General features: G+C 45.6%; 2 protein-coding genes across 4 annotated transcripts in view; one reads left to right on the top strand and one right to left on the bottom strand.

Annotated features, from left to right (window-relative positions):
* Window positions 1-1,217, bottom strand: part of ARMC1 (armadillo repeat containing 1) — a 59,827-nt gene extending 58,610 nt beyond the window's left edge. The window contains exon 1 of the mRNA XM_044294966.1: window positions 1,132-1,217. The gene's annotated coding sequence lies outside the window, so the exon portion shown is untranslated. The remainder of the gene's footprint in view (window positions 1-1,131) is intronic.
* Window positions 1,218-11,105: 9,888 nt separating this feature from the next.
* Window positions 11,106-25,159, top strand: part of MTFR1 (mitochondrial fission regulator 1) — a 49,242-nt gene continuing 35,188 nt past the window's right edge. For 2 of the 3 annotated variants that reach the window (XM_044293745.1, XM_044293743.1), the window contains exon 1: window positions 11,106-11,247. The gene's annotated coding sequence lies outside the window, so the exon portion shown is untranslated. Of the gene's footprint in view, window positions 11,248-21,000; window positions 21,034-25,159 lie in introns of all 3 variants that reach the window. The other variant, XM_044293744.1, reaches the window with a different exon arrangement.

The raw sequence follows: 25,159 nt of genomic DNA, 5'->3' as shown, positions 1-25,159 counted from the left end.
TAGTAACTACCTGTATGCCCCTCGTAATAATTCTTGGGCATCTATTCTTATCACCATGTTGTGCCATTCTTCCTACTAAAAGTTTATAACTATGTGGATATAGCGGGACAGTATGACTATGTATACTCCATAGTGGTACAGTATATGACTGGATGTGGCGGCACAGCCCATGTCTAGGCGGATGTGGCGGCACAGCCCATGTCTAGGCGGATGTGGCGGCACAGCCCATGTCTAGGCGGATGTGGCGGCACAGCCCATGTCTAGGCGGATGTGGCGGCACAGCCCATGTCTAGGCGGATGTGGCGGCACAGCCCATGTCTAGGCGGATGTGGCGGCACAGCCCATGTCTAGGCGGATGTGGCGGCACAGCCCATGTCTAGGCGGATGTGGCGGCACAGCCCATGTCTAGGCGGATGTGGCGGCACAGCCCATGTCTAGGCGGATGTGGCGGCACAGCCCATGTCTAGGCGGATGTGGCGGCACAGCCCATGTCTAGGCGGATGTGGCGGCACAGCCCATGTCTAGGCGGATGTGGCGGCACAGTATATGACTATGTATACCCTGTATGTAGCAGTACAGTATATGACTATGTGGATATAGCAGTACAGTATATGACTATGTATACCCTGTATGTAGCGGTACAGTATATGACTATGTGGATATAGCAGTACAGTATATGACTATGTATACCCTGTAGGTAGTGGCACAGTATATACCGCAGGCCCCATCTGATGAGATATATATATATATATATATATATATATATACACACACATCTTGGGGCCTGATATAAAGCATTACTACACAATACACCAGGACCACAGCCTGGCTGCAGGGCTAGTATCCGGCATGGGCAGCATGCTGGGAGGCACAGGACTGCTGCAGCCGGTGACTGGCACTGCTAGGAGTACACGACATTGCCCGAGCAGACCTGGCACTGGGGTGACCCGGTGACCCTGCCCAGGTGGCCATTCCTGCACTTCTCCATGTCCAGGAATGTGTTCCTGTGACGTCAGCAGTCGTACCGGCGCAGGCAGCCCGGTAACCGGACGTACGGAGACCCGGGACACTGCACACTGCAGTTTCATCATCTCCCCTCATGCAGCAGCTCTTGAAACCGTAAACACTCACCGATTACAGGTCCGGGCCTCTCCAGCCGCGGCCTGGGTCAACCTCCCGCAACACAAACCTGCAATTGGCTACTAACAAATCCCCGGCCAACCATCCAATCAGCGGCCTCGTTCTAAAAACGGTCTGTGATTGGCTGTCGGGTAGAAAATCTCAGTCACTAGCCGCCATGTTTAGTGTGGGCTGATAGAGAGCTAAAGTCATCACAGAGGAGAGAGGAGGTGACGGATTGCTTCGCGTGCAGATAGTTTGGGATGACTTGTACAAGCTGAGCCGAGAAGAACACGAGGACATAATGACATGACCTTGAATAGAGTAAAGGCTGCTATTGTAAAGGGGTTGTAGGTGGATTAGGAATGATGAATGTTCTTCCCTGGGACCCTCACCAGTGTCATGACTCAAGTAGTTTCCCATGTTCTCTGGATTGCCGAGACCCCGAGCCTTGGACTGATGTGCTCAGGGGTATAAGCTCAGGCCTCTTGTACAGGCATTGAGAAAAACTAAAAACGCGCCCATCTAGAAATGCTGGATCGCTGCGAAACACAACATGCAGTTATGTTTCAGCCAGAAATATAACCCCCCATTGCTCTATAAAAAGATTCTCAGAGGCCACTTTAGGGTAGTGTAGAAATGGTTGCCTGCTAGACATGCCTCTACAATACGCTCATTTTGCCCAGTAGACACTTTGAGAGGGGTTGCATCACTGGCCTGAGAAAAGCAAGATGGTGGTTTTGACTAATTGTCTGCCATCTGGGCCTGACCTAGCTGGGAGATACTGGGAGCAGTGGTTACGTGAGGGCACACATGCTCTGGACAGACCACCAGTATGGGGGAGGACTGTTACAGACGCAGCTGGTTGTTTCATTACACACAGCAGAAAGAAAATGTGGTACCATGGCGCCCATTGCGAGTCCTGCCATTAACAAACAGCCACCAGTGCTTTCATTTGCAGTGGTGTCATGACCGAGACACCCGGAGTGCCACAAACTGGAGCACTATCATCTTTAGTGATGACTCCAGGTTCTGTTTGTGATTTGATGAATGTCCGGTTTGACTATGGAGGCCTTGTGGTGAGCGCTTCATTCCTGCCTTTCCTGTGGAGCGACACACTGCCCCAGCTGCTGGTGTGATGATCTGGGAGCCATCACCTATGACAGTCGGTCACCTCTAGCAGTGACATGAGGGACACTAACCGCTCAGTGATATGTGCAGGACATCCTACCGCCACATGTGTTCCTCTCATGGCAGGGCTTCCAGGAGGCGTTTTTCAGCAGGATAAGGCCTCATGCACATGACCGTATTTTGTTTCCGTGTCCGTTCAGTTTTTGGTTTTTTTTGCGGATAAGATGCGGACCTATTCATTTCAATGGGTCCACAAAAAACGCGGACAGCGCGCCGTGTGCTGTCCGCATCAGTATGTCCGTTCCGTTGCTCCGCACAAAAAAAAATAGAATAGTGCATGTCCTATTTTTTTCTAGTTTGCGGACAAGGATAGGCATTATTACAATGGATCAGCAAAAAAAACGAATGCCATACGGAACATCATCCGTTTTTTATGCAGATCCGCAATTTGCAGACCGCAAAACACATACGGCCGTGTGCATGTAGCCTAATGCTCACCACACACAGCAAGGGTTTCCCAGGAATGTCTCCACCAGATTGCAACACTTCCTTCTACTGCCTGATCCCCAGATTTATCACCAATCAAGCATTGGGACCAACTGGGACGTCAGCTTCACCAACCTACAAGTGCCCAGGATCTCCAGGACCAGCTGTAACATCTGGGGGCAAATGTGCTGCAGGATACTGTACAGAACCCGTATGCCTCCAGGCGTATTTCAGCATAGTAAACGACCCCATTTGTGCCTCAGCACTCAGTGTTTTCTAATATAAATCCTTTTTAGGGTACTTTCACACTAGCGGCAGGTGACTCCGGCAGGCTGTTCCGGCGGGTGAACAGCCTGTCGGATCCATCCTGATGCTAGTTCACGTGTGCCCCCAAACTGCCGCTCCGTCCCCATTGACTATAATGGCAGGGGCAGAGTTCCGACGGCAGCACACGCCTAGAGACATCCGGACTAAATACTGCATGCAGTACTTTTAGTCCGGCTGCCTAGAGGCGTGTGCTGCCGCAGGAACTCCGCCCAAGCCCCTATTATAGTCAATGGGGACAGAGCGGCAGCCCGGGGGCACACGTGAACTAGCATCAGGACGGATCCGACAGGCTGTTCACCTGCCGGAACAGCCTGCCGGAGTCCCCTGCCGCTAGTGTGAAACTAGCCTTAGACCCTTGGCACATGTACAGGCTTTTTTTTTTTTTACAAACAGTCCTTAAGTCCCATAGGTGCCCTATTTGTTTCATATGCCAATTATTAAAACATTAGAAGTGTTCAAAAAATAAAGATAATTAAAACTATCAGTTGTCACATGGTTTTGATATATTTCCTTGTCTTTTGTATACATTTTTAAGGTATTCTATATTTCCAGCTATTAACAGGGAGATGGTGGCTGCGCGCTGACTAGCTGCTCCTTAGTAGCTAGTCCTACACTATACTGTCACTATAAGGGTCCATTCAGACGTCGGACCCACAATACACTCGGCCGCCACCCCCATAGAACTGCCTTTTCTTGTCCGCAATTGCGGACAAGAATAGGACATGTTCTATTTTTTTCCGGAGCCGTGGACCGTAAATGCGGATGCGGAGAGCACATAGTGTAATCTCCGCATCTATTCAGTCCCCATAGAGAATGAATGGGTCCGCACCCGTTCCGCAATTTGCGGAACGGATGCGGACCCATTATACGGACGTGTGAATGAGGCCTAATTCTCCTTACGTTTCTTCTAAAGTATCCATATGCACATACTGCTTAAAAACTGACCAAACACTGCCCCCCAACATGTTTCACCAGATAAACTGGTGTCCTCAGGGGATTCGGGCAAAGTGTCAGCACTCAGTGACCCCGCTCTGTAATATTACGTGGTCTGCCACTTTGTGGCCAAGTTGCTGTAGTTCCTAATTGCTTCCATTCTGCGATAATACCTTTCACTGTTGATCGTGGAATATCTAGGAGGGAAGTAGTGTTGAGCGAATCGAGCTTCGGATCATAGATCCAAAGTTGATTTGTTCAAACAAGTCGTTTTAATGCTGCACTTTGTTTCACCCGAAGTCACGTGAGACTCTGGTGAATGAATTCGTATTCAGTTCTACATCTTTAACCCCTTAAGGACACAGCCTTATTTCACCTTAAGGACCAGGACATTTTTTTTGCAAATCTGACCAGTGTCACTTTAAGTGGTGATAACTTTAAAACGCTTTGACTTATCCAGGCCATTCTGAGATTGTTTTTTCGTCACATATTGTACTACATGACAGTGGTAAAAATGAAGTAAAAAAATAATAATTCTTATTTATAAAAAAATAGCAAATTTACCAAAATTTTTGAAAAAATTGCAAATTTCCATGTTTCAATTTCTCTACTTCTATAATACATAGTAATACCTACAAAAATAGTTATTACTTTACATTCCCCATATGTCTACTATATGTTTGGATCATTTTGGGAATGACATTTTAATTTTTTTGGGAGGTTACAAGGCTTAGAAGTTTAGAAGCAAATCTTGAAATTTTTCAGAAATTTTCAAAAACCCAATTTTTAGGGACCAGTTCAGGTCCAAAGTCACTTTGTGAGGCTTACATAATATAAACCACCCAAAAAAAAAACACATTCTAGAAACTACACCCCTCAAGGTATTCTAAACTGATTTTACAAACGTCGTTAACCCTTTAGGTGTTGCACAAGAGTTATTGGCAAATAGGAATAAAATTTAAGAATTTCAATTTTTGGGCAAATTTTCAATTTTAATAAATTTTTTCCAGTAACAAATCAAGGGTAACAGCCACACAAAGTGCTATATTTATTGCCCCGATTCTGTAGTTTGCAGAAACACCCCATATGTGGCCGTAAACTACTGTACGGGCACACAGTAGGGCGTAGAGAGAAAGGTGCGCCGTATGGTTTTTGGAAGGCAGATTTTGCTGGACTGGTTTATTTACACCATGTCCCATTTGAAGCCCCCCTGATGCACTCTAGAGTAGAAAGTCCATAAAAGTGACCCCATCTAGGAAAATACACCCCTCAAGGTATTCAAAACTGATTTTAAAAACGCTGTTAACTCTTTAGGTGTTGCACAAGAGTTGTTGGCAAATGGGGATGAAATTTGAGAATTTCAATATTTTGGCAAATTTTCCATTTTTTCCAGTAACAAATCAAAGGGTTAACAGCCAAACAAAATGCTATATTTATTGCCCCGATTCTGTAGTTTGCAGGAACACCCCATATGTGGCCGTAAACTTCTGTGCGGGCACACGGTAGGGCGTAGAGAGAAAGGTGCGCCGTGTTGGTTTTTGGAAGGCAGATTTTGCTGGACTAGTTTATTTACACCATGTCCCATTTGAAGCCACCCTGATGCACCCCTAGAGTAGAAACTCCATAAAAGTGACCCCATCTAAGAAACTACACCCCTAAAGGTATTCAAAACTGATTTTACAAACTTTGTTAACCCTTTAGGTGTTGCACAAGAGATATTGGCAATTGCGGATGAAATTTAAGAATTTCAATATTTTGGCAAATTTTCCATTTTAATCAATTTTTTCCAGTAACAAATCAAAGGGTTAACAGCCAAACAAAATGCTATATTTATTGCCCCGATTCTGTAGTTTGCAGAAACACCCCATATGTGGCCGTAAACTACTGTACGGGCACACGGTAGGGCGTAGAGGGAAAGGTGCGCAGTGTGGTTTTTGAAAGGAAGATTTTGCTGGACTGGTTTATTTACACCATGTCCCATTTAAAGCCCCCCTGATGCACCCCTAGAGTAGAAACTCCATAAAAGTGACCCCATCTAAGAAACTACACCCCTCAAGTTATTCAAAACTGATTTTACAAACGTTGTTAACCCTTTAGGTGTTGCACAAGAGTTATTGGCAAATGGAGATGGAAAATTTGCCATACAATTTTAATTCTCAAATTTCATTTTAATCATTTTTTGCCAGTAACAAAGCAAGGGTTAACAGCCAAACAAAATTCTATATTTATTGCCCAGATTCTGTAGTTTGCAGGAACACCCCATATGTGGCCATAAACTGCTGTAGGGGCACATGGTAGGGCGTAGAGCGAAAGGTGCGCCGTGTGGTTTTTGGAAGGCAGATTTTGCTGGACTGGTTTATTTACACCATGTCCCATTTGAAGCCCCCCTGATGCACCCCTAGAGTAGAAACTCCATAAAAGTGACCCTATTTTGGAAACTACGGGATAAGGTGGCAGTTTTGTTGTGACTATTTTTAGGGTACATATGATTTTTGGTTTATCTATATGACATTTTTATGATGCAAGGTTACCAGAAATAGAAATTCTGAAATTTTATCTCCATTTGCCAATAACTCTTGTGGATCACCTAAAGGGTTAACTACGTTTGTAAAATCAGTTTTGGATACCTTGAGGGGTGTAGTTTCTTAGATGGGGTCGCTTTTATGGAGTTTCTACTCTAGGGGTGCATCAGGTGGGCTTCAAATGGGACATGGTGCCAAAAATCAAAATCTGCCTTCCAGAAACCATACGGCGTTCCTTTCCTTCTGTGCCCTGCTGTTTGGTCATACAGCAGTTTACGACCACATATGGGTTGTTTCTGTAAACTGCGGTATGAGGGTAATAAATATAAAGTTTTGTTTGGCTGTTAACCCTTACTTTGTTATTGTAAAAAAACTGATTAAAATTGAAAATTTGGCCAAAAATTGCTTTTTTGGCACTTTTTTTTTACCGTGTTTATCTGAGGGGTTGGGTATTTTTATAGAGCAGATTCTTACGGATGCAGCGATATGTCAACTTTTTTATTTTTTATTTATGTTTTACACTATATTATCTTTTTATAAACAAAAAAAAAAAACATATTAGTATCTCCATAGTCTAAGGCCTCTTTCACACGGGCGTCATGTTTTTTGCCCGGATAATGTGCGGGTGCGTTGCGCAAAATGCGCGATTTTTCCACGTGAGTGCAAAACATTGTAATGCGTTTTGCACGCGCGTGAGAAAAATCGGCATGTTTGGTACCCAAACCCGAACTTCTTAACAGAAGTTCTGTAGATTGTATTATTTTCCCTTATAACATGGTTATAAGGGAAAATAATAGCATTCTTAATACAGAATGCATAGTACAATAGGGCTGGAGGGGTTAAAAAATAATAATAATAATTTAACTCACCTTAATCCACTTGATCGTGCAGCCCGGCTTCTCTTCTGTCTTCTTCTTTGCTGTGCACAGGAATAGGACCTTTGATGACGTCACTGTGCCCATCACATGGTCCAATCACATGGTTCATCACGATGGTGAGGGATCATGTGATTGGATCATGTGATGTGACATCACCACAGGTCCTTAGCCGGCAGCTCAACATTACAGAAAAAGACAGAGATCCGCAACTACGCGATCAAGTGGACTCGTGAGATAATTATTATTATTTTTTTAACCCCTCCATCGCTATTTTACTTTGCATTCTGTATTCAGAATGCTATTATAAGGGAAAATAATAATGATCGGTTCCCCAGCCCGATCGTCACCTAGCAACCATGCGTGAAAATCACACCGCATCCGCACTTGCTTGACGATGCTTGCAATCTTCACGCAGCCCCATTCACTTCTATGGGGCCTGCGTTGCGTGAAAAACGCAGAATATAGAGCATGCTGCGATTTTCACGCAACGCACAAGTGATGCGTGAGAATCACCGTTCGTGTGCACAGCCCCATAGAAATGAATGGGTCAGGATTCAGTGCGGGTGCAATGCGTTCAACTCACCGGTGGGGGCTCCGGTGGACTTATCTCGTGGGCCGGAAAACTAGTACAAGCCCCAGAGCTGCTCGTACTAGGGTAGGCCACAGGGTCCCTAGCATGGCGTTCCCTCGCTTCGCCTGGCGATGTCTCCTCCGCCTTGGGGTCTCATCATCATCGCTAGATGATGAGGAGGACGCGGATGACAACAGGAATGTGGGGTCATCCTCGTCCTCACTAGGACTCTTGGAGTCGGAGGCAAGCTGGGCGTATGCTTCCTCGGCCAAGAACATCCGGCGGGCCGTAGGGGAGTGTGTGTCTGCGTGTAAATCTTCATTCGCTGTGCGTCTGTGTGGGGGCACGGGTGTTCGCGAACTCACCCTAAACCTAACAGACAAAAAAAAAGACTAACTAACAAAAGGGCAAAAAATGTAAAAAATAAATAAAAAATTCTAAACCGCTGATCAACCGTCCGAAGTTGATCAGCAGTGGGGTGTGCAAGGCACTAACAGTGGCCAGACCCTAAGAGTGCCGGCCACAGTCAGCATACGCACAAAAAAGCTGCAGCACTCCTGGGGGGTCTAGGGTCACACAGCTGTGCTGTGGACCCCAGACACCCTATTTAGGGTGATGCAATCACAAGCCGTTTTTTTTTTTTTTTTTACTTCGACTAACTTTCCCTTTATATCCCTGCCTAACCCAACCTCTCCCTAGCCTTTCCCTAAGTACCTGATTGAACAGATGGGGGGTGCTAAGGAACAGATCGGGTGCTGGGCACAGATGGGGTGATGCCTGGACAGATGGGGGTGCTGAGATCCGACGACGTGCAGCGGCAGTGCTCCTCTCTCCTCTGCTCCCCGGACACAAAAGGAGGAGGAGAGGAGCGCTGCTCTAATTTGAACCTACTGCCGCCCACCCACCTACCAAACAGAGCCGATCCTGAGAGGTGATGTCACATCACCTCTTAGGATCGCAGGATGGTGATTGGTGGTGTAATATCACACCACTGATCACCATCCTGTTCCGTGTTATTGGGTCCTCAGAGACCCAAATAACCCGGAAACACAGCAAACCGCAGGTCTGAATTGACCTGCGGTTTGCTGCGACCGCCTACACGGGGGAGTCACAGGACCCCCTGCCGCGCGGCGGTGATCGGAAATACACAGGGCGTACAGGTACCCGTACAGGTACCCGTACAGGTGTTCTTAAGTACCAGGACATCAGGGCGTACCTGTACCCGTAACAGGTTAAGGGGGGTTTGTCAAATGGTACCTTTTGTTGTGTTCTTGTGAAGTTCACCCGAGGCAAAAACTGACTTTTATTAGTATGTAAATGAGGGCTCGCAAGTACCCAGGGGCAGCGTTCACTTCGTTGGAGCCCAGGCTGCTCTGCCTCTTTTGGTCATATCCTCGCCCCAGCCTCTGCCCGCCCTTCTTTTCCCTTGCGTCTTCCTTCTCTCCCACCGAGATCCCGGGCCTGCTCTCTCCCTCACTGGGCCAGGTCATGCGCACTGCGATGCCCATTGTGGGCACGGCATCACTGTAGCTACTGCGCCTCTGGTTCGCCTCCTTGCCCGTTGGTTTCGAGCCGTTGGCCTGCGCATGTGCAGTAGCTACAGTGATGCCGTGCCCACAATGGGCATTGCAGTGAGCATGCCCCGGCCCAGCGAGGGAGAACGCAGGCACGGGATCTCGCTGGGAGAGAAGGAGGACGCAAGGGAAGAGAAGGGCGGGCAGAGACAATTGTGTAAAACTTACATAAATAAAAAATAAGTAGATATATTAGGTATCGCCGTGTCCATAATAACCTGCTCTATAAAAATATCACATGACCTAACCCCTCAGGTGACTACCATAAAAAAAACAAAAAAAACGGTGTCAGAAAAGCCATTTTTTGTCACCTTACATTACAAAAAGTGTAATAGCAAGCGATCAAAAATATAAAAGTACCAATCAAACCGTCATCTCATCCCCCAAAAAATGAGCCTTTACACAAGACAGTCGCCCCAAATTTTTTTTTTTTTAAATACGGCTTTCAGAATGTGGAGACACAAATTTTTTTTTTTTAAATGCTTTGTTATGTAAAACTGAAACAAACAACCAAAAATATTTGGTATTGTTGCGTCCGTAACAACCTGCTCTATAAAAATAACTCATGATCTAACCTGTCAGATGAATGTTGTAAATAACAAAAAATAATAACGGTGCCAAAACAGCTATTTTTTGTTACCTTGCCTCACAAAAAGTGATGTATAGAGCAACAAAAATCATATGTACCCTAAAGTAGGACCAACAAAACTGCTACCTTATCCTATAGTTTCCAAAATGGGGTCACTTTTTGGGAGTTTCTACTCTTGGGGTGCATCAAGGAGGCTTCAAATGGAATATGGGGTCAAAAAACATGTGGGGGGTTTCTGTAAACTACAGAATCAGGGCAATAAACATTGAGTTTCTTTGGCTGTTAACCCTTGCTTTGTTAGTGGCACAAAAATTGAGCAAAATGGAAAATCTGCCCAAAAAGTGAAATTCGGAAATTTCATCTCCATTTTCCATAAATTCTTGTAGAACACCTAAAGGGTTAAGCAAGTTTGTAAAATCAGTGTTGAATACCTTGAGGGGTGTAGTTTCTGTCATTTTGGGGTGGTTTCTATTATGTAAGCCTCGCAAAGTGACTTCAGACCTGAACTGGTCCTTAAAATATGGGTTTTGGAAATTTTCTGAAAAATTTCAAGATTTGCTTCTAAGCTTCTAAGCTTCTAAGCCTTGTAACCCCCCCCCCCCCAAAAAAAAAAATGGCATTCACAAAATGATCCAAACATGAAGTAGACATATGGGGAATGTAAAGTATTTACAGATTCCAACTTTCATTTTTCAGTGCTCCTTTGGAAAACAATAAGTGGAATCTGATTGGTTGCTATGGGCAACCAAACACGTTTTTCTTTACACCAGTTTTGATAAATTTCCCTCTATGGAACAAAAAATAAAAGCTTTAAAAAAGCAACACAAACAAAACACATTTTTAAATGAAATACATATAAGATAAGAATCGCAATCATTTACGGAATCCGTTTAGTACTATGGGCTCCTTTGCCAGATCTCAACATGTCCTCCGCAGGCTTCGCGCAGGTGACGTAACTCCCTGGCCCCGCCCACTCCCTGTGCCGGGTGTAGCGTGGACGTCGAAGTTGCCGCCGCTGAAGCTGACGCGGGGGACGATCCGTTCTGCGTGCGCTGTCACCGGGGAGAAGACACGTGACCTAGCAGAGACATCACTGCGCAACCGAAGCTGGCGGCAGGTACGTGTGGCACCGCGGTGCCTATGGCGGCAGCTCCGTCCCAGCTGTGCAGGTGAAGCTGGAGTCAAGGTCAGACTCCCCGGAGCTGCTGAGCCCACAGACAGGGCGCCCCCACCTGGACCCGTGTGCGCACTGCGGGAGACTAATCTGCTAGAGGCTGGGGCTGCAGCTTTGGGAGTGCTGGCACTTGTAGTTCTACAGCAGGGGCAGCTTCTCATGTCTGGTCTATTAGACAGCTGTTTGGTTCTTTTATGGGTCTAGCAGGGGTAGGCAACCTCCGGCTTCCAGCTGTTGTGAAACTACAACTCCCAGCATGCATACTTGCTCTGCTCTTCTAAGAACTCTCATATAAATGAATGGAGCATGCTGGGAATTGTAGTTTCACAACAGCTGGGAGCCGGAGGTTGCCTACCCCTCTAGTGGATGCCCCCAAATCTCTGCTGGTGTGAACGAGGGATAGGACAGGTTGGATTGTGATCTGTCCGATCTCCGCTCCAGGATTTCTCCCATCATAAGTGACAGAGAGTCCCAGTGACTGATTGGATAGGCCGGCGATGTTAGATCGGTGGGCCGAGTCGTGGTGTCCTAGCCCTTGACAAACAACACGCCACATCTCAGCTTCCTAGAGCGCTGCGAGTGGGATACAGGGGACTGTTATCTTCAGGTTAAAGGGGTATTCCGATCGTTTTAGGTGGGGAATAACTATTAGATCGTTGGGGGCTTCACCTCTGATCACTAGAACAGGGGCCGTGTACCCCCTGCAGTCCCCTGAAATAAACGGTTGGGCGAGCGTGTTGCCGCTCCATTCATTTCTATGAGAATTCCAGAGATAACTGAGTAGCACTCTGCCATCTCCAAGATTCTTAGAGAAATTATTGGAGCGACCGTCGGTCCGTTCATTTCATGGGGGCTGCAGGGGGTACAACTGGCTCCCGTTCTCGTGATTGGTGGGGGGTCCCAGTGGTAGGACATTAGGGACCTAGTTTTTACCTGCACATGGTGTGGATTTGATGCAGAAAAAACACACTAAAACACCATCAAATCCACATAAATCTGAACTATTTATCAGGGTTTTTGTATCTGAGGGGTTAAATGTCTGTGATCGTCATTAACGCCGATCACAGACATTACCCTAGGTTTCTGCCTAAGGGCTCATGCGCGCACACACAAGCGTATTCTCTCTCCAGTTTCGTTCCGTTTTTTGCAGACCCATTCACTTCAAGAGATCAGTAAAAAAATTAAAATGGCACTGACTTTGTGTGCGTTCCTTTTCTGTATTTCTGAGTGGCTGTTACGCAAAAAAAAATACAACATGTTCTATTCTTGTCCGTTTTGCGGACTGCAAAATACAGTACATAGGGTCATGATGTGCATGAGCCCTTAGACGGGGTGCAGTCTTTAAAGACCCGACTTTGCTGGTACTGTATTGCACTGCAGTTTTTCTGCATGAAAGTCCATGCGGGGAAAAAATGCATGCAACGGTGGGTTCACACTAGCGTTATGGATTCCGTTATAACATGGTTATAACGGAATCCATAAGACGGAAGGACGGATCCGTTCTCCTGCCCATAGACTTGTATTATGACAATGCAAAACGGAAGCCTTTAAAAGGCATTCCGTTTGCTTTCCGTCCTAATAGAAGTCTACGGGAATCAAAACGGATCCGTCGTCAGGACTTTGGGTCCCGTTATGCAAGACGGAAAACAGACGCATCCGTTATGCTTTCCCATAGACTTCCATTAAGATGGAAAAAAAATGGAATGCCTTTTAAAGGCTTCTGTTTTGCATTCCGTCATAATACAAGTCTATGGGCAGAAGAACGGATCCGTCCTTCCGTCTTATGGATTCAGTTTTCCGTTATAATCCCCAACGCTAGTGGGAACCCACCCTAATCTGTATCTTGTGCTAGTTTCAGGACGTGTGTGAACGTAATTCCCTGGACACTGCTGGTTTCTCAGGAGAGCAAGGCGTTATACTGATTTATATGGCTGTGTGTCTCTGCTTGACCTGTATCTATTGAATTATGTTGGTATGATCCTGTAGAAGTAAGGTCATGCAGAGACACACAGCATTATAAATCAGTATAATGCTGTGCGCTCCTGAGAAATGAGCAGTGTGCTATCCGCACAGGACTCGCCAACACAGCCATGTCCGTACTTCGGTTGTCGGAATACTGATGGCTTCCATGCGCGTTCCTCCTTTCTCTCAATCCCATAGAAAGCGCTATTCTCTTCCACAATATGGACAAGAATAGGACAAGTGCAAAACGGCTACGCGGATTCACAAAAGAATACCTGCTGAAGAAAAATACTACTATGTGCCCGAGTCCCAGCCGCGAGACGGCATTTATCAATCTGAATGAGGCCAAAATCACACACGCGTTTCTTTTGAGCCAAAGCCAGAAGCAGATTCAAAAAGAAGAGGACGTATAAGGCTACTTTCACATTAGCGTTACCAGGGTCCAGCAGGCTCTTTCGGCGGTGGATTGGGCCGGAGCGGACTTCTGGCGGCACACGTGGGCTAGCATTAGTACGGAGGCCAGAACCGCCTGCCGGACCCTGCTAATGTGAAAGCAGCCTAAAGGAAGGATCCACTTCTGGCCGCGCAGCCTGGAGTACATTAACCCTTGTCGGCCTCCGGCACAAGACTATATTCGTTTTTGAGGTCTTCAAATTGCAGAGCCACAAAACACTGATACCGGCCACGTGCATCCGCATTTTCCTCTTCTGCATTTTATTTTACACATGCCTATTCTTGTCCGGAAAATGGAGAAGAATAGGACTTTTTTTTGTTTCAGGATGCGGACAGCATCTTTTGCGGCCCTATTGAAATGAATGGGTGCGCATCCGATCCGCATTTTTTGCAGACCAAACCTACCGTCTTGTGCATACCTCACTGTGTGGTGCTCAGATACTCCACTTAAAGGGGTTGTCCAGGCTTTTAATTTTGATGACCGATCCTCAGGATGGGTCATAATAAATATCAGATTGGCGGGACACCAGCACCCCCGCGATCAGCTGTACGAGAAGACGCAGTGCGCACGTGCCGTCTCCCTTTCTGTTCACCGCTGCTTTGCTATAGACAGCAGCGGACACACTGCGGGCACCGTCTCTTCATACTGATTATCGGCGGGGGTGTTGGTTGTCGGACCCCCGCTAATCTGATATTGATGACCTAACCTGAGGATAGGTCATCAATATTAAAAGCCCAGACATCCCCTTTCATGTGTTTCTAACTTTTTGTTCCAGTTTTTTCTTCATTTTTCCGCTCCAGTATTGTCTGCTTGTTCTGCTCCGTACCTGCTCACTCCATCGCTTGCCACACCTAGGTATTGTGAAAGTAGTCTGGAATGTAAGAACACTCCGAGGACTGGCATTTAATAGCAGTTTTGGCCTCCTTTGCCGTCATACCTACTAAAAAAAAAAAAAACTCCAGTAAAGAGAACAATCGCCCGCTAGATTGCCTCCTCCAACAGTGCCACCTTGTGGCTGGAACAGAAGTGCAAAGGGCGGGGGGGGGGGCGGGATGTACGAAGACCATTTACTAAATGTATTAATCGTTCCATGCATCAGTCTTAATGCAAAGATGTGCCAAAATTACATAGAGGCACACATCTTTAAAACTGTGGTGCATAGCGGGAGCTCCAGAAGCTGAAATCTGCACCAGTTTAACTTGGACCAGTTATTTTGGTGTTAGTACTGTTTAAATCTGCATAGGCCCTGTCCCCTCCCACCCACGTTTTAGGATAGGGGTGAGTGCAGCACAAATGGGGGGGGGGCAAAGTTGCAAATTTTTGTTTTTGAATCGTTAGTAAATCCCCTCCATCCCCCATGTATAGAATAGAGGCAGCAATACCGCTGCTCCCTCTATTGGCTCCGGCGGTCACGTGACTGGTCAAATAATGGGTCTAGCAAGACCCAGCACCGCCATAACATTGATTGGGGCTAAATCGACGGGCAGATCTGAGGCATCCAAAGCTGCAGAAGAAATCTCGATGGTCAGCCTTGGATTTTTGCGGATTCTGCAGCTGATCGTTGCGGTGGAAAAATCTGCCCTGTGAATATACCAGGGCTGTGGAGTCGGAGTCGGAGTCGGAGTCAATTTTGGGTACCTGGAGTCGGAGTCGGCAAAAAATGAACCGACTCCGACTCCTACTAAATTTAAATTGGAATAAAAAAAAAAAAAAAGCAAGTTTAAATGTCCGAATTCATAAACAGTTATAATTAATGACTTCTCTACTGTAAGAATAAAGGCCAATGCATGCCTCATGTAACCGCAAAACAAACGCGTTCAGTGATGTGAAGAAGCATGCTTTTCATATGCTTCACTATATGGCACGCAATGCACAATTTGGAGTGGCAATACATATACTTTCCATTGTGTTGTGTTCTGATGTTACAGGGAACACAATGCCCATGGTTAGCCTAGCCTCTCACTGATGAGGGATTAAGTAAATATGTGTTTTGCAGGACTAGAGACACTTGTATAAGTGAAGGGAATGGAGGGTCAATAGTTCAAGACTGAAGCTGTAAACCATTGGAAAAACTGCTGTCATTCAGCTAAGGCCCCATGCACACGGCCGTGTTTCACGGCCGTGTGCGGGCCGTGGAACCGCGGCCTGGATCCCTCCTGAGAGCAGGAGCGCACGGCGTCACTGGTTGCTATGACGCCGTGCGCTCCCTGCTGCCGGCACAGTACAGTAATACACTCGTATAGATCATACCAGTGTATTACTGTACTGTGCCGGCAGCAGGGAGCGCACGGCATCATAGCAACCAGTGACGCCGTGCGCTCCTGCTCTCAGGAGGGATCCAGGCCGCGGTTCCACGGCCCGCACACGGCCGTGTGCATGGGGCCTAAGGCTATAAAACGTGTAAACTCAGAATGTTATCTTAAACTTTAAACATGACTATGGGATTATTCTAGGGAAATCATGTTTTAAAATAAATGTCCCTTCCTGGATCCTCCCACTGCCCTGTCTTCAGCAGAAGATCAGCACACAAAGGAGAAGGTAGCAGCTTCTGCCCAACTACCTCTCTGTGCTAGAAGAGCTTAGAAGAACTTCTTTCTTTCCTTCAAGGAATGTATAAAATACATTTGCATATTAAATACAGAGGAGTCGGGGAGTCGGAGTCGGAAGTACAAAATACTGAGGAGTCGGAGTCGGAGCATTTATCTACCGACTCCACAGCCCTGGAATATACCGCTAAACATAGTCTATTCAGAGATTGACTCCGCCAGATGGGTAGTGGAGTCTGTCGATCCCTTTGATCTGTTGGGTTTCTTTCCTATTTTCTTTTAAGAAATGATAGCCGGGCAGACCACACTGTTTGGTTAGGCCTCGTTCACACGTCAGTGTTCGGTCAGTGATTTGTGAGCACAAACCAGGTGTGGGTCTAAACACAGAACAGGTGCAGGTCGTTCCATTATTCCTGATCTCTGTGTAGGGTTCACTTCTGGTTTTGGCTCACAAATCACTGATGGAAATCGCTTTCCAAACACTGGAGTGTGAACGAGGCCTTATTGGAGGACATATGAACGGTGCCTTACACGTTGCGATGCAGGTATGATGGTGGCATGTTTGGAATCTAGCCTCGCCTCCATACAGGCTTCAGCGGCGCTCGCACCCGGATTAGTAGTGCAGGGACAGGTGAAAGCGGTCACCAAGAGATGGTGGCGCTCTCCTGTGGTGGGACTTTGCTGCTGTCGGGGACACATGTACCGTCCTCGCACTGACTGGTAATATGGCCATGCATACTTACATGTCTGCTTTAGGTAAGTTCTTGTTCTTCTTGAATAGTTTATACCACATACTTGGGATTCCTACATGTTGTCTCTGTCCTTTCACATAATCTAGTTTTTCTCTGCTTTGTGGCTTTGATGTGCCCTTAAAGGGCTTGACCAGTGAGACTTTTTTAATGTAATTTTTTATTTTTAAAGCAGAATGAGCTTAAAAAACAAAAGCTTCACCCACCTAACCTATCCCTTCTGCTTCCTTTACAACACTTACTGGTTCCCAGTGGTCTAAACTCTCTGGTCCCGTCAGTCACTGGTTGCAGTGGTGAGCAGCCTCATCCACTGATTTTCTGTGTGTAAAGTTGGGACCGGCGGACACCAGGTAGGCATCGGAACGGCATCGCCAGGGATCAGCAAAGTCAGTAATGATTTTATTTTATTTTTTTAACCTCATTCTGCCCCTTACATAAAATAAATTCTCCTGCTGGACAAACCTATAATAGTTACCCTGTGTATTGTGCTCCTGTACAGCAGCCAATCTACAGGGAGGGATTAAAGGGGTTGTCCCGACAATTTATCCCTTATGGACAGTGTGGGACAAGTGTCTGATTGGTGGGGTTCCAACTGCTGTGGCCCCCCGCTGATCACGAGGGTGGATGGCCCATCTCCCCCCATGGAGCAGCAGCCTAGCATGCATGTCCCAACTCTATGGGGCGGCTGGAGTGAGCCGAGTACAAGTGCTCAGCTATCTCTGGCAGCACCATATTGCTGAATGTAGCGGCAGTGGGTACTGCTCCGTTCATGTGGGGAACACGGCCCCATCCTTGTGATCCACTAGGGCAGGGCTTGACAAATTTCCTTGGAATCTAGGAGCCAGCTAAAAAAATTTTTTTAAAAATTTGTTTTAATTTTTTTTTTTTAAACCTTATAAAGCCTTATTTTCAGCGACAAAAATAACACCTCTTAAATTAACGTATAAAGAAGTCTAGAACCAAACAACATGGGCATTGTTTATTATCCCTGCGCTGTGACGTCACTGTGTGTATAATCCCTGCGCTGTGACGTCACTGTGTGTATAATCCCTGCGCTGTGACGTCACTGTGTGTATAATCCCTGCGCTGTGTGTATAATCCCTGCGCTGCAGCTGACAGAACGGAGATCCCTTCCCCAGGATGTTTGGTCCGGGCCCATTCATCTCATAGAACTGCAGCTATGAAATCCACAGCGTATTGCAGCAAATACCAGCAAAATGGATAAGATTTTGCCAAAAATCCTCAGACTTCATAAAATCCACACGGAAATGAACGTGCACATTTCAAATCCGCACCGTGGTAATATAGGATTTCACCATCTGTAACTGATCGTGGCTGAATTCCACACGCTACATGTAGAGTTTGATAAAAATCCACAGCAGGTAATCCTCTGTGGAAAATATTTCCATCGGAATTACCCTAGGAGTTACCAACTGAAATGCTATATTTTTGCCATATTCAACATCTAACAGAGGTCGCGCTACATTTTTTCTGGAAGAGTAAAAATACTCCTCTTACCATTTTTGAGGAGCATTTTTAGCCGATGAGGAGTATGAAAGTTACAGTAATTCAAATAGTTAATACGAAGACCTATATTTAATGTTATATAGGCCTTCGTATTAACTATTTGAATTACTGTAACTTTCGTACTCCTCATCGGCTAAAAATGCTCCTCAAAAATGGTAAGAGGAGTATTTTTACTCTTCCAGAAAAAAAGTAGCGCTACCTCTGCTAGATGTTGAATATGGCAAAAATATAGCATTTCAGTTGGTAATACCCCTGACAATGTGGCTCCCAAACAGAAAAGGTTGTGCACCCCTGGTCTACAGTCACTGTCTTAGTTTTTGGAGTGTGGGAGGAAACCCCAGCAAACATGGGGAGAACCTATAAACTCTGTGCATAGCCAGATAGGAAGTCAAACCCCAGCGCTGTAAGAACCCGCTACTAACCTCTGAGCTACCTCGTTGAGGAGATCAGTAGGCGCTTTTAGACCAGGTTCACACGGTTTGATATGTGATGGCAGGTAAGTCATGAGGTTTTGCTGTCATGATGCATGATACGGTGTCAATTCTTACTGCTGGGACCCTGTTGTACTCGGCTTCTGCTCGTCTCATGTGGTGAGGAGGTCTCTATAATTTCAGGTTGTATGGTGGGCACAGCACTCTACAGGCTCCGTACCCCCAGCTACTGCAGCAGATATGTCCCTCAGTTGGTAAACTAGTTTTAGGAAGACGAGTCTACACCCCGTGACTCATAATTGTTTCCATAGACGCCCTGCCAGATTCATCACTTTCATGACCATCATTACAGATCTGTCTAGAACTGTCTCTATGACAAGCGTTCTACTATTTTTAGTCTCTAAATTTGGTTCATATACACCCCGCTTGTATATATCTATGAGGAACTGCCAGACATCTATAGTTTTAGACTCTGTTCACATAACCACCAGTTTTCTAGCAGTGAAAAAGTTGTAATGTTTTGCACAAAATTTTCCCCCCTTTACACCACATTTGACACGTTTCTAAAAAGTAAGAAACCTCCGTCTCCGTAAATTCTCCTCTTTTTGGATCTCTACTTGCTTTTCCAGCAGTGGTCCCCAAAAGCAACCCCCGTCCCTCTGTCTGTGCTGAGCTCAAGATCTATTGCACAATGTAAAGTAGCTTCTGTGCATGCCCGCTTATGTGTAAGTTTTCTGGGTTAAAGATGTTGGTGGCCTGTTCTCATGGTAAGCCATCAGTCAATCCTCTATACTTCTGTGCGGTCCTGTCCACTCCACCTCTGAGATGACCATCCCCTTGTCCAGACGATAGCTCCTGTGACAGATTTTTAGTTTCACCTGTGTTCTGTCTACTGACCATCTTTAGGAATACTACCCTGCTAGAAGACCACTGAAAGAAAGATTCTGGGAGTTATAGTTTCAGAACAGCTGGAGTGCCGGAGGTGGCAGATCCCTGGTGTAGAAGATCCTTCAGTTCGACCTCAGTCTTCGTGCTGTGGTATTTCCTCATTGACAACCTTGACATTTCTTACATTTTTTCAGTTAATAATTGACTTAACCAAAACTGCACAGATTACATACGGTGATTGCTGGCATCGGGGTATGAAAGTAAAGTTTTTGTTCTGTAGGGAATTATATAGAACGTAAACACTGGCCACCATGGTAGCTCCCTCTGTGGTCTCCTGAAAAGAAGATGCTATTTGTGAGGCAACCATGGTGGCAGAAATGTGGTCCTGGGATGGAGGCCACGGAGAAAGATATTCATGACTTGTGCCTCCTGGATAAAAATTGTTTAATCTTTTGCTCCTGAGGAAGGTTTTTTTTTTTATGTACACCCCGAAACGCGTTGAGCCCTATTGAATAAAGAAAATGAAGATGAGCCTGGTCTGGATGTGTGCGGACTTCGACCTCTGATATATCATAAACGAACCTGGCCGGGGGATATTGTCTCAGGTATTGTAATACCATACCTGTTTGACATTCCCCCAGTGAAGTGAGTAAGAATCAATTAGTTTCACATTGCATGTCTATTCAAAAATTGGCGTGATTTCTTTAAGTGACCTTGGCCGGGGGGTACTGTCTTAGGCAAATGCATGCCGGTTTGACAGCCCCTCAGTGAAATGAGTAGGAATGCTCACAGTTTTGATGCTTTTTTAAATGCAAATTTGCGACATTTTACAGATTTTTTTATTATTAATGTTTGTGGGGATGAGGCGCTTTCTTGTGTAACTTTTTAAATTAAGAAGGTCAAGACCATTATAGACCGAAAATCTTACACGTATTTTTTCCTGTGATGATCTAAGCGTTTAGCCTGGTGCTAAAGCTACTTTTTAGCAGCCTCCCCTATTGTGGTTGTTTATACTTTCTGTGTTTTTTCTTTCCAATAATTGAGAAATAGTCCCATCACCGTTGGCGCCCTGTGAGTGGGATACCTTTTGTGCAAAGGTTCTCTAATCTTCTTTTTTCCTTTTTTTCTTCTTTTGTCAGTTATAGAGATGACATTGGTGGTATATGCTTCAGGTGAGACAACCCTTTTTAAGCTTAAAGGTACAGAATTTTTCAAGTGATGGCGTATCCTAAGGGATGGGCAAACTGTGGCTCTCCAGCTATTGTAAAACTACAACTCCCAGTATGCCCAGTCTGCCTACAGCTATCAGCCTATAGCAGAGCATGATGGGATTTGTAGTTTTACAACAGCTGGAGAGCCGCAGTTTGCCCATCCCTATCTGATTGGCGGGAGTCCCACACCCTACACCCCTCTACAGTATGAAGGACCTAAACAGCTCCATCCGCTGTGTAGTGGACAGGGCTGGTACTGCAGCTACGTCCATTACAACTGATGATGCTGTGTAGTTCTGGCGCTAGGGCTACTGCAAAACAGCTGATCATTAGGGTGTCTGACCCCCACGATCAGATATTGATTGCATATCCTGAGGATAGGCCGTCACATGTGAAAAACAGGATGAACCCTTTAAATTGGAGGTCTAGACATAATACAGTCCAGCTGTGAATGAATCCGCTTTCGCATGCTGTTTGTCCCTTACTTGTGCCTCGTGACATTGCCCTATGCTGTTTGCTGTAACTGACTGATAGTACGTACTGCAGATATATTCCCTGGCCTGGAAAAATCTTTCCTGGAAACTATGATCAGGTACACAGACATGAGATAACTTAGGCTACTTTCACACTAGCGTTTTTATTTTTCCGGTATTGATATCCGTCATAGGATCTCAATGCTGGAGAAAAACGCTTCCATCTTGTCCCCATTCATTGTCAATGGGGACAAAATGTCACTGAACGGAATGCTCCAAAATGCATTCCGTTCCGTTTGTTTGCGTTCCCATAGCGGAGAGCAAACCGCAGCATGGGATGCGGAGCAAAACGGATCAGTCGTGACCCACAATGCAAGTCAATGGGGACAGATCTGTTTTCTCTGGCACAATAGAAAACGGCTCCATCCCCCATTGACTTTCATTGGAGTTCATGACGGATCCGTCTTGGGTGTGTTAAAGATAATAATAGAACCGGATCTGTTCATAACGGATGCAGATGGTTGTATTATCCGAACAGAAGTGTTTTTGCTGAACCCTGCCCGATCCAGCAAAAAACGCTGGTGTGAAAGTAGCCTACGCCGACACATCACTGTGTGCACCTGACACATCTCCCGGAGCATTCCGTTACGACGCATCTGTTTGGTGGTACCAGATTTTTTCTTTCTGTGTGGAATAGCGCAGCAGACGACCGTATTCGTAAGAGACAGTTGGGAAAAAAGGATACCACGCGGTGTATGTATTTTATTGCGAAGGATGGATCCTGCCTTATGGGTACAACCACATGTGGTATATCTGCTGCTGGGTTTCCATAGCAGAGTTGTGTGTGAAAAATCTGTAGCGTATACAGTAGAAGCAAAGTGGATTACATTCGGGAAAAAACTCATCTACACACAATGTCCCCAACAGAATTCGCACGTTACTTGACATGTGGTAAGACCTGTAAATCCACAGCCTGTGTGTTTATGCTGCCGCCGAAGATTTCGCCCTGTGCAACGAGGTCCAGAGAGAGAGAGAGAGAACGGTCTCGCTAGCGCCACCTTCTGGACATGGCTCCCTGTAAGTCAGTGTCTGATTGGAACATAGGCAAGCCATATATCCATCCGCAGGCGGTTTTGGGGTGTTTGCCCCGCATCATTACTGAGTAGTATGATTCAGGCTGGATGTGTGAGATGCCTTGGATGGAGCTAAGGGGAGGAAGTGACTCTCCTTAAACGGAACTCGCAAGCGGAGCCCCGAACGCAAATGTGAAAGTAGCCTAAACTGTGAAAAATGACGGAACGGACGCCGATGCACACAACGGTCTTGTGCATGAGGCCTTCCTTTGAGGGATATCTGGCTTTCACTGTGTTGAAGACCCATAACCGGGGCTCCACAGTTATTTTGCATATTGCAGTGACATGTGCAGCAATCCTGCAGAATTTACACTGAGATTTCCCAACCAAATTCCTCTGGTGTGAATTTTACTATTGAATTCCAGCAGGGTAACTTCACACGATGCGGATTATGCGTGGTTTCTAAATGATTAAAAAAAAAAGCAACGTAATACAGTACCAGCAAAGTGAATGAGGTTTGCCATATCTCATGTTCACTTTGCATGTTTTTCTCATGCGGAAATTTGCCTCCCCCCTCTCCTTCTTCTTTATTTTTTTTTTTATAAATCATTCTGTACGGTTATATGTAGTAATTTTCCCCATAGACTTCAATTAGGTTATTAACAGTAAATCTGCAACAAAAAGTGCACCAAACTCGGGATAAATTGTGCGGATGTATGTGCTTTTTATGTGGATTTCATGTGACTCTTTTGCAAATTCACACAATGTGCAGTTACCCCAAGGATATGTTCAAATGACAGAACTTTGCAGCTGAAAAAATACGTAATGTCGTAATTCATGCCTGAAAAATGGGCCCATTCACAAAACCGTATTTATGGGTCCGCATCTGTTCTGCAAAATTGCCCATTGACCCGACTGGTTTTCCACTTTAAAAGGCTACATGCGGATGACCGTTGTGTGTTTTGCCGTTCATGTGCGTTCTGCAATTTGCGGAATGGCACGGACAGCCTTTAATATAACTGCCTATTCTTGTCCGCAAAGCACGGACAAAAATAGGACAGGTTATATTCTTTTTACGGACCATGGAACGGAGCAACGAATGTGGACAGCACACGGAGTGCTGTCCGCATCTTTTGCGGCCCCATTGAAGTTAATGGGTCCGCATCTGAGCCGCAAAAACTGTGGCTCGGATGCAGTTCAGAACAACGGTTGTGTGCATAAGGCCAAAATCAGTTACCAAAGTTATTCAACAATAAGCTTACTTCGGCTCATCGGAGCCCATACATTCTAAGGCCTCTTTCACACTACTGTTTTTTGTTTGCGTTTTGCGGGCCTTTTTTTGCGTTCTGTATACGGAACCATTCGTTTCAATGGTTCCGCAAAAAAACTGAATGTACTCCGTATGCATTCCATTTCCGTATTTCCGTTCTTTCCGTTCTGTTGAAAGATAGAACATGTGCTATTATTTCCTGCAAATCACGTTCCGTGGCTCCATTCAAGTCAATGGGTCCGCAAAAAAAAACGGCACACATACGGAAATGCATCCGTATGTCTTCCGTATCCGTTCTGTTTTTTCTGAACCATCTATTGAAAATGTTATGCCCAGCCCAATTTTTTCTATGTAATTACTGTATATGCCATACGGAACAACGGAACGGAAACAGAAACAAAAAAACTGAACAACTGATCCGTGAAAAACGGACCGCAAAACACTGAAATAGACCTCTTTCACACTACCGTATGGCTAATACTGTACAGAAACGGATCTCTGTACAGTATTACTCCAAAAGTTTTGAACAAAGCGACTTCAGATGTAACATCCGAAGCTCGCTTCGCTCAACACTAGTCCTAACTATAAAGTTATGTGATGACTACAATTTTGTCTGATGGAACAATGTGTTATTAAAGGTGTGTGGACATCATAGACACAAGTCCCTTAAAGTCCCCTAGACCTCCTCATGTACACCACCGTATTTTGTATCCGTATCCAGTCCACATTTTTTGCGGACTGCACATGGACCTGTTCATTTCTATGAGTCTGGCAAAAAAACGGATGTCATCTTCTTTCTTTCCGCATCCATAAATTCTAGAACCTGTCCTATTCTTGTCCGTATTACAATAGTGATTTCTAGTAATATGAGTGAGAAAAATGGGGATTGGTGTCTGTATTGTACAGATCTGTGGTTGGCGGACTACAACATGGACCCGGTCGTCATGGTAATGTCTTACATGGTCGTCATACATTTGATGCACACAATTGAGCTGTGGCATCCAAACCCCTTCAGCTGTCACATAAGGGTCCATTCACACATCCGTGTGTGTTTTGCAGATTCACACATCCGTGTTTTGCGGACTGCACATTGCCGGCACTAAGAGAATATGCCTATTCTTGTCCGCTATTGCGGACAAGAATAGGACATGTTCTATTTTTTTCAGGATCGGAATTGCGGACCCGGAAGTGCGGGTCCGCAATTCCGATCGGGGCCGCACGTCGTGTCGCCCCATAGAAATGTATGGGTCTGCAATTCCGTTCGCAATTCC

The sequence above is a fragment of the Bufo gargarizans genome, chromosome 5, assembly GCF_014858855.1.
Source record: "Bufo gargarizans isolate SCDJY-AF-19 chromosome 5, ASM1485885v1, whole genome shotgun sequence".
NCBI classification, from domain to species: Eukaryota; Metazoa; Chordata; class Amphibia; order Anura; family Bufonidae; genus Bufo; species Bufo gargarizans.
This window is presented reverse-complemented; position numbering and strand designations above follow the sequence as displayed.